Source organism: Microcaecilia unicolor, chromosome 3 (assembly GCF_901765095.1).
Source record: "Microcaecilia unicolor chromosome 3, aMicUni1.1, whole genome shotgun sequence".
In the NCBI taxonomy this organism is placed as follows: domain Eukaryota; kingdom Metazoa; phylum Chordata; class Amphibia; order Gymnophiona; family Siphonopidae; genus Microcaecilia; species Microcaecilia unicolor.
In genome coordinates, this window is record NC_044033.1 from 196,255,449 (window position 1) to 196,263,104 (window position 7,656).

Sequence of the window (7,656 nt, forward strand, 5' to 3'; positions counted from 1 at the left end):
CTGCACCGGGGGAGGGCGGGGGTTAGGGTCCACGTCAGGGGGGGTGCCGTTCTATGCTGGGGGGGGGGCGCCGTGTAGCACTGTACCCGGGGGGGGGGGGGTGCGCGCAGCGGCGATCCGCCCCGGGTGACAGCCAAGCACGGAACGCCACTGGATGGGTGGAAGGATGGGGAGAGAAAGAGGGAAGACGCTGGATGGAAGGGTAGGGAGAAAGAGGAGACACTGGATGGAAGGATGCAGAAAGAAAGAGGGGAGACATTGGAAGGATGGGGAGAGAAAGAGGGGAGACACTGGAAGGATGGGGAGAGAAAGAGGAGAGCTGTTGGATGGAAAAGGGGAGTAGAGAAAGACTGGAGAATAAGAGGAAGGGGCATGGGGAGAACAAGGGTGAGAAAAAGATGAAAAGCCATAGGTAGATGAAGGAAAAAGAAGGAAATTAAAGAATGGATAGTAAGAATGAATTAAATCTTGACAGAGAGAGAGGCTGAAAAATATTGAAGAAAGCAAAGAAAAAGGAGAGAAAAATGACAAATGGCGCAGAAGAGTTAAGCGAAAATGAAGGAAAGCAGAATCTAGAGACCGGGAGCAACACAATGAGAAAAAGTAAATGGTCATACAACAAATTTAAAGAAAATTATTTTATTTTTAATTTAGGATAAAGTAATATGGTACCTGTGTTAATAACGTTTCAGAGACCAATACTTCCTTAGGTCAGGAGAGGATACCATAACAGCATTATACTGACCTGAGGCAGGAGGTTTTTGCCTCAGTCTGAAAGCTCATTGAAAAGGGTGTTAGGCTATTAAAGAAATTATTTTCTGAAACCTGATGCACTGAAAATCAGCAGTTTACCCCATGTGACAAATGCATCTGATTAGTGTGACATTTTGCTGGGGGAGGGGGGTAGAGAGAAAATTTTGTGCCCACCCACTTTGGGTTCAGGCCCACCCAAAATTGGCAGCCTGGCTACGCCACTGTCAGGGTCTCTAAGATACCCGTGGCTGCCGATCCTGCCCCTTTGACGTCACTTCCAGTTCTAGAGCAGAGTCGGCAGCCACGAGTAGGTAAGGCCCCGCGATTTGGTTTATTATTATTTTTTCTTCTGATATTTTGAAGCGGGAGGAGAAGCAGCAGCATTTGGGGGGGGGGGGGGGGGGGGGGGGGGGGGGGGGGAATGGATCCAGAAAGGAGAGGGCAGACAGTGGATTGAAGAAAGGGCAGAGAGAGGGAGGGCAGACCCTGGATGGAAGGGAGAGAAAGGGCAGATGGTGGATGGAAGGGGCAGAGAGAGAGAGGACATATCCTGGAGGGAAGGGAGGGAGGGAGGGAGGGAGAAAGAAAGAAAGAAAGAAAGAAAGAAAGAAAGAAAGAAAGAAAGAAAGAGGGAGAGCAGACCCTGGATGGATGGGAGAGAAAGGGCACATGGTAGATGGAAGAGGCAGAGATAGAAAGGGCACATCCTGGATGGAAGGGAGCGGAAGGGTAGATGGTGGATGGAAGGGGCAGAGACAGAGAGAGGACAGATCCTGGATGGAAGGGAGAGGGCGGGATGGCAGACCATAGATGGATGAGAGAGAGAAAGGGCAGATAGTGGATGGATTGGGCAGAGAGAGAAAGGGCAGACCCTGGATGGAAGGGAGAGAAATGACAGAGGATGGAAGGGCAGAGACAAAGAGGGCAGATCCAGGATGGAAGCAAGAGAGAGAGAGAGGGCATACAATGGTTGGAAGGGGGAGAGAGAGGAAGACAGGGGCATACGGTGGATGGAATGGGCAGAGACAGAGCAGACACTGGATGGAAGGGAAAGAGGTGGCAGATAGTGGTTGGAAGGGGCAGACACTGGATAGAAGGGAAAGAGGTGCAGACGCTGGATGGAGGGGGCAGAAAGAGAGAGGGCAGATACTGGATTTCAGGGGCAGGGAGAGAGAGAAGGCAGACACTGGATGGAAGGGGCAGATGGTGGATAGAAGGGAGAGAGTGAAGAGAAGATGAGGAAAGCAGAAACCAGTGACAGCAAAGGTAGATAAAATATTTTTTATTTTTTCTGCTTTAGGTTAAAGTACTATTGTAGCTGTGTTAATACATGTTTATAAATAGAAAATGGAAATAAGGTAATTTTTTATTGGACTAATTTTAATACATTTTGACTAATGTTCAGCGACCAAAACCCCCTTCCTCAGGTCAGGACAGGATACTGTAATAGCAGTATACTGTATTGACCTGAGGAAGGAGGTTTTGGCCTCTGAAAGCTAAATGTATTAGTCCAATAAAATGGTATTGTCTTTGTCAGGAGTGCTAGCAGTCTTGTTTTCCTTATTTGTTTTATTTGGTATTTGCTAGTTTTTTCAAATTTACATCTATCTTTATATTTTGCACAGTAGTAGGGGACATACATCACTATCACTGTTTCTGTGGTGTTGCATTGTATGCAGACTCTGGCTTCTTGGGGGGTTCAGTTTAATTTTTGTCTAAATATTTCTATTGTTAGTTTATATTTTATTTAAAATTTGCTATACTGCTAATGTATATTATCTTTAATGTATTTAAGATAATGTAATGACTGCATCATAACAACACTCTGTAAGCCACATTGAGCCTGCAAAAAGGTGGGATAATGTGGGGTACAAATGCAATAATAATAATAATAATCACTAGCGGGTCTCAGCGTTCACAATGATTAAAACCAGTTTGTGGTTACTTATTCTATAGTGGATTAGGGTTTATCTGTCTGTGAAAAAGACATGGTTTTCTGTTGGCATTGATTATGCAGGATTGATGATCTGTACTATTCTGGCTGGTTTAGTTTTACAATAGATGTTTGATGTTCTACTGCTCACTGCAATGTTTAGGATGCTGCCTTTTCCTAGGTACACTCTTATGTGACTCATAGAAGTTACTGCTTAAGATATGGTAGAATTGCTCTGTAGGTCCTGAATGACATTTGTTGTGTTTTGTATTCTCAGTATGTATAATACTGGATTTTGGAGGGGGTGTTAAAAAATGATCGGCCCCGGGTGTCAAATACCCTAGGTACGCCACTGCCAGGTACATCTGAAGCAAGAAGCATGTGAGGGAGTTAGTTACACTATTAGTTGATCATGGGGTAAAAGTAGTGCTTAAGATGCACAAGGCCATAGCAGATAGACTAAATTGATTGCTTTTGTCTTTCCCGAGGAAGATAAAGAGAATTATCCATGCCAGAAATGGTATTTAATGGTGATAATTTGGAGGAACTTAAACAAACCTCAGTGAACCTGGAAGATGTAATAGGTCAGTTTGATAAACTGAAGAGCAGCAAATCCCCTGGACTGAATGGTATACCCTCCAGTGCTGAAAGAGTGCACAAAAATTAAGAGCTATATTATGAATAACTAAATTACTGAACATACAGATAGGCATGATTTTATGGGACAAAGTCAACATGGATTTAGCTAAAGGAAGTCTTGCCTCACCAACCTTTGAACAAACGTGGACAAAAGTGAGCCAGTTGATTATGTATCAGGATTTTCAGAAAGCATTTGACAAAGTACCTTATGAAAGACTCCTGACTAAATCAAGAAGCTATGGAAAAGAAAGGAAACAACTAGGAACTGATTAAAAGATAGAAAGCAAAGAGTATTAGTTTTGTTTAGTTTATTAAAATTTGCTATACCACCATGACTGAGTAGCAGTATTCAGCGGTTTACAATGATTTAAAACAAATTTCGAAAAGGAAAAGAACTACAAAATATGATGGTTGAATGGCCAGTTTTGTTCATGGAGGAGTGGACTATCCCAGGGATCTGTACTGGGACCAGTGTTTTTTTTTTTTTTTTTACATAGTTACAAATGATCTGGTCTGACTAGTAGTGTGAATTCATTTGAGTTTTGCTTTGAGAAGTAGAGATTCTCTGTGTTTATTCCATGCCTTTTTATCCCTGCCATCTCCCACTGCCCTCAGTTCTATTCATCTCGGGCTAATGCGGGATAGAAATGTCATAAATAAATAAAATACATACTTGATGTTGGTTTTAAATTTCCTTACTTTTAGCTTAATTTCATGTCCTCTTTGGAAAATGTGTACTTGTTCATTAATACCTTTCAAGTATTTAACAGTCTTGTAGCTAGAGCTGTACCAAATAGCATATATTTGTATTTACAAATAATTAAAAATATTATTTGGCCAAATATTTTTTTATTTATTTATTTAGGTTTTGCTCACACCTTTTTCAGTAGTAGCTCAAGGTGAGTTACATTCAGGTACTCTCGATATTTCTCTGTCCCAGGAGGGCTCACAATCTGTTTGTACCTGAGGCAATGGAGGGTTAAGTGAATATGAATACCTTATTTGAATAATGGGCATTGAGCTTTAACATAAGAAATAATAAAAGAAACCAGAGATCAAGTGTTTATTTCGGTAGGATTTAGCACAGTAGAGCCCTGGATTATTTGAATTTAAATCACTATTCAGCAGATTACAAATAATCAGGGCACTATGCGCATCCTAGTTTTACAACAGATTTGCCCTACTCGTTTCACTTCTGGGAGGGTGGGCAGAAATGGGGAGCCAGCTCTTAATATTGAGCACCCCCAATATTAAGCAAACTCCTTGTGTGTCCAGTGAGGGGTCATTTTTGTTGGGTTTTAGCACCCCCAATCATTTTGAAAAGTTGGCTGCGATGTTATGCACTATCCATAGGCGCCCTGTATAAGAGGCTTGGGGAGGCTAAGCCTCCCCAGCCCAGCTGTGAGCTTCCCCGCCTGCCTCTTGCTCCAAATGTCCAGCAGCAACTAAAACCCAGCCTACCAGCTCTTACTGCAGCGATTGGTGTGTCCCCTCACGATCTCCAGGCTCTGTATTAGGCTTCAGGTGCGGGAATCTGTCTTCAGTCGTCCGATCAAATCGATGGTGCTGCTAATTTGCCTTGATCGCTGTCAGTAGCGACACTGCAGCGATTAAGGCAGGCTGCCTCGGTCTTCCCAGTGATGCCTCCCGCCCATGCGGAACAGGAAGTTGCATCAGAAGAGGGCGGGAGGCATCACTGGGAAGCAGTGTTGCCAGGTGGGCGGTTTTCCCGCCCAATTGGGCGGTTTTCCGCGACCCGCCGCGGGAAATTTTTGCCCGCGGCGGGTCGTGGTTTTTTGGGCTTCTTTTTTTTCTTTTCCGCGGTTTTTCGGGCAGTTTTTTCGGCCGCGGGGGGTGGGGTTAGTGACGTTTTGGGCGGGGTTAGTGACGTTTTGGGCGGGGCCGATGACGGGGGAGGCGGGGCCGATGACGGCGGGGGTGATGACGCGGGGGTGGGGGTGTCAGGGGCGGGGTTTGAGTTTGGGCGGGTTTTGGGCTGTTTTTGCGTTGGATTGGGTGGGAAAAAAATTTTCCACCTGGCAACACTGCTGGGAAGACCGAGGCAGCCTGCCTTAATCGCTGCAGTGTCGCTACTGACAGCGATCAAGCTTTTCTTTATTCTCTCCACCTCAGGACCAACCGGTTAAGAGCTTCTGAAGATTTGGGAAAGGAAAGGCGCAGGATGCTGGTGTGAAACAGCCAAGGGCAGGAAGCAGCCCTCCGCTCCTCCTCGTCTGAGCTCAGGCAGCCTGGCAATGCACAGAGGGTGAAAACAAAGAGATGGTGTGTGCGCGACCAAGTCGGAGGGGGAGGGAACGTGTGAGAGAGAACGCGAGAGTGAACAATCCCTTCTCCAGGTCATCCCCTGCTGGCGAGTTTGAGAATGCAGATGAGGAGGAAGCTGTTGCACCATCGGACCACAGAGTGAGAATCAGAGGGGAGTTGGGGCCGTGAGGTTGGGGTGAAAGGAAAGGGGAGAAGCGCTGGATTTGTGGAGGGAGGGAGAGGTGCTAGATCTGAGAATAAGAGGTTAGATGGGGGGGAGAGAGAGAGAGTGAGGATTGACAGAGTGGAAGAAACTGGGAGATATTTTGGAGACCCAAGAGAGAGCAATACTGGACCATGGGTGGGAGAAAGAGGAAGGCATTCAGGCCCCAGAGTAGGAGTGCAGGAGGAAGGAAAGACAGAGGAAGGTCAGGGAGTCCGAGAAGAGGTGCAGGGCATGGAGAAAACATAGGGAAAGGGACACACAGGGGCAATGCTGGACACAATGAGGTAGGGTAGGGTGGGGAGGGACAAACAGGATGAAATGCAGGAAAGAGCAACACAGAGAGACACAGGGGGAAGATGCTGAATGTAATGGGAGGACAGAGACACTGAGAGGGCAGATGGAACATAGGGACAGGGACACACAGAATGGAGATGCTGGACGGGACCAGTAGGGACACAGATGGAAGATCAATGGTGGACAAGACAGAAGAAATGTCAAACGGACAGGGGATACTGCAAAAACAGGAAAAACAGAAAATAGACACTGAACCAGCGTGACTACAAAAATAAAGTGCGCAGACAACAAGGTAGAAAGAAGAATTTTATTCTGAATTTATTAATTGAAATATCAGCTTTTGGAAATGGTCATCTGTGATATTTTGCATGTAAGTTTCAATTTTTCTAGTATTGCTGCATGCCGAGTCTGACTTCTTGAGGTAACTTTCCAGTTTTGCCTTCATATCTGTTGTGTCATGTGTTTTTCATGTGTAATCAAGGTGCAGTATTCTACTAGCATGTAGTATTTGCAGCCCTTCTTGTTTACTAGGTTGTGTATTGGTGTTTTACAGCCTCGTGTAATTACAGTTCTGCCTTTCCACGCATAAGGTTGTAGCTCGTCCTGTCCTTGGAATTAGTGCTGTTATGGTTTGGTAAGGTTATGATTGTGTTTTTGCACAAGTTTGTGTATAGTGTTTTGCAGTGGAGAGATTGTGTGTTGGGCTTACTGAGGTGGCACCAAAACATCAGAAAGGGTGTACAGCGTAAATCATGACACACTACCTCTTGAAGGATCTACATATGGTCGTTAATAAAAGGAGCTCATTGTGAACACTATCCACCCTAAAAAGGTGTTTTGTGGCTCTAAATGAGAACTGTGATATGATCCCTTGTATCATATTGTTGACGGTCTGCATTTTCCCTATGGGTGGTATATTGGTGTATTAGGGTCTGCTTAGTGTTATGGTACAGTAAGGTTCTGAGTGTGTTTTTGCACACATTTGTGCATAGTGTTTTACAGTTGAGCGATTGTGGTTAGTATATGCTTTGAGCAACCACTTTATTCTTTGACATATGATACATATCTAATATCTAAATTTAATAAAAGGTTTTAATTGTGACTTATTTTTACTTATTTTTTTTCTGTGTTAATTGTGGATATAAGCTCCGCCCCTGGCTCCACCCCTAACCACGCCCCCTTTAGCCTCCCCAAACGGTTGGGCCTGGCCACCCCACCACCGACGCGGCGCCTATGGCACTATCTCATGTCATGTCTCAGAGCTGCTGCTCTCATCGTGATGCTGCAGATTACTACTACTAACTTAACATTGCTAAAGCGTAGGGTTACGCAGCGCTGTACAGTTTAACATGGAAGGACGGTCCCTGCTCGAAGAGCTTACAATCTAAAAAGAAAAATGTACAGTTAATCATATAGGTCAGACAGATTGGGGCAACCTATGCTGTGTCCTGGGGTGGACGGGCCTGGGGGGGGGGGGGGGAACATGCTCCCTGCTTTTATTCTGGGCACTACAGGCCCTTACAGGCTTCCCTGCCTCGTTTAAAGA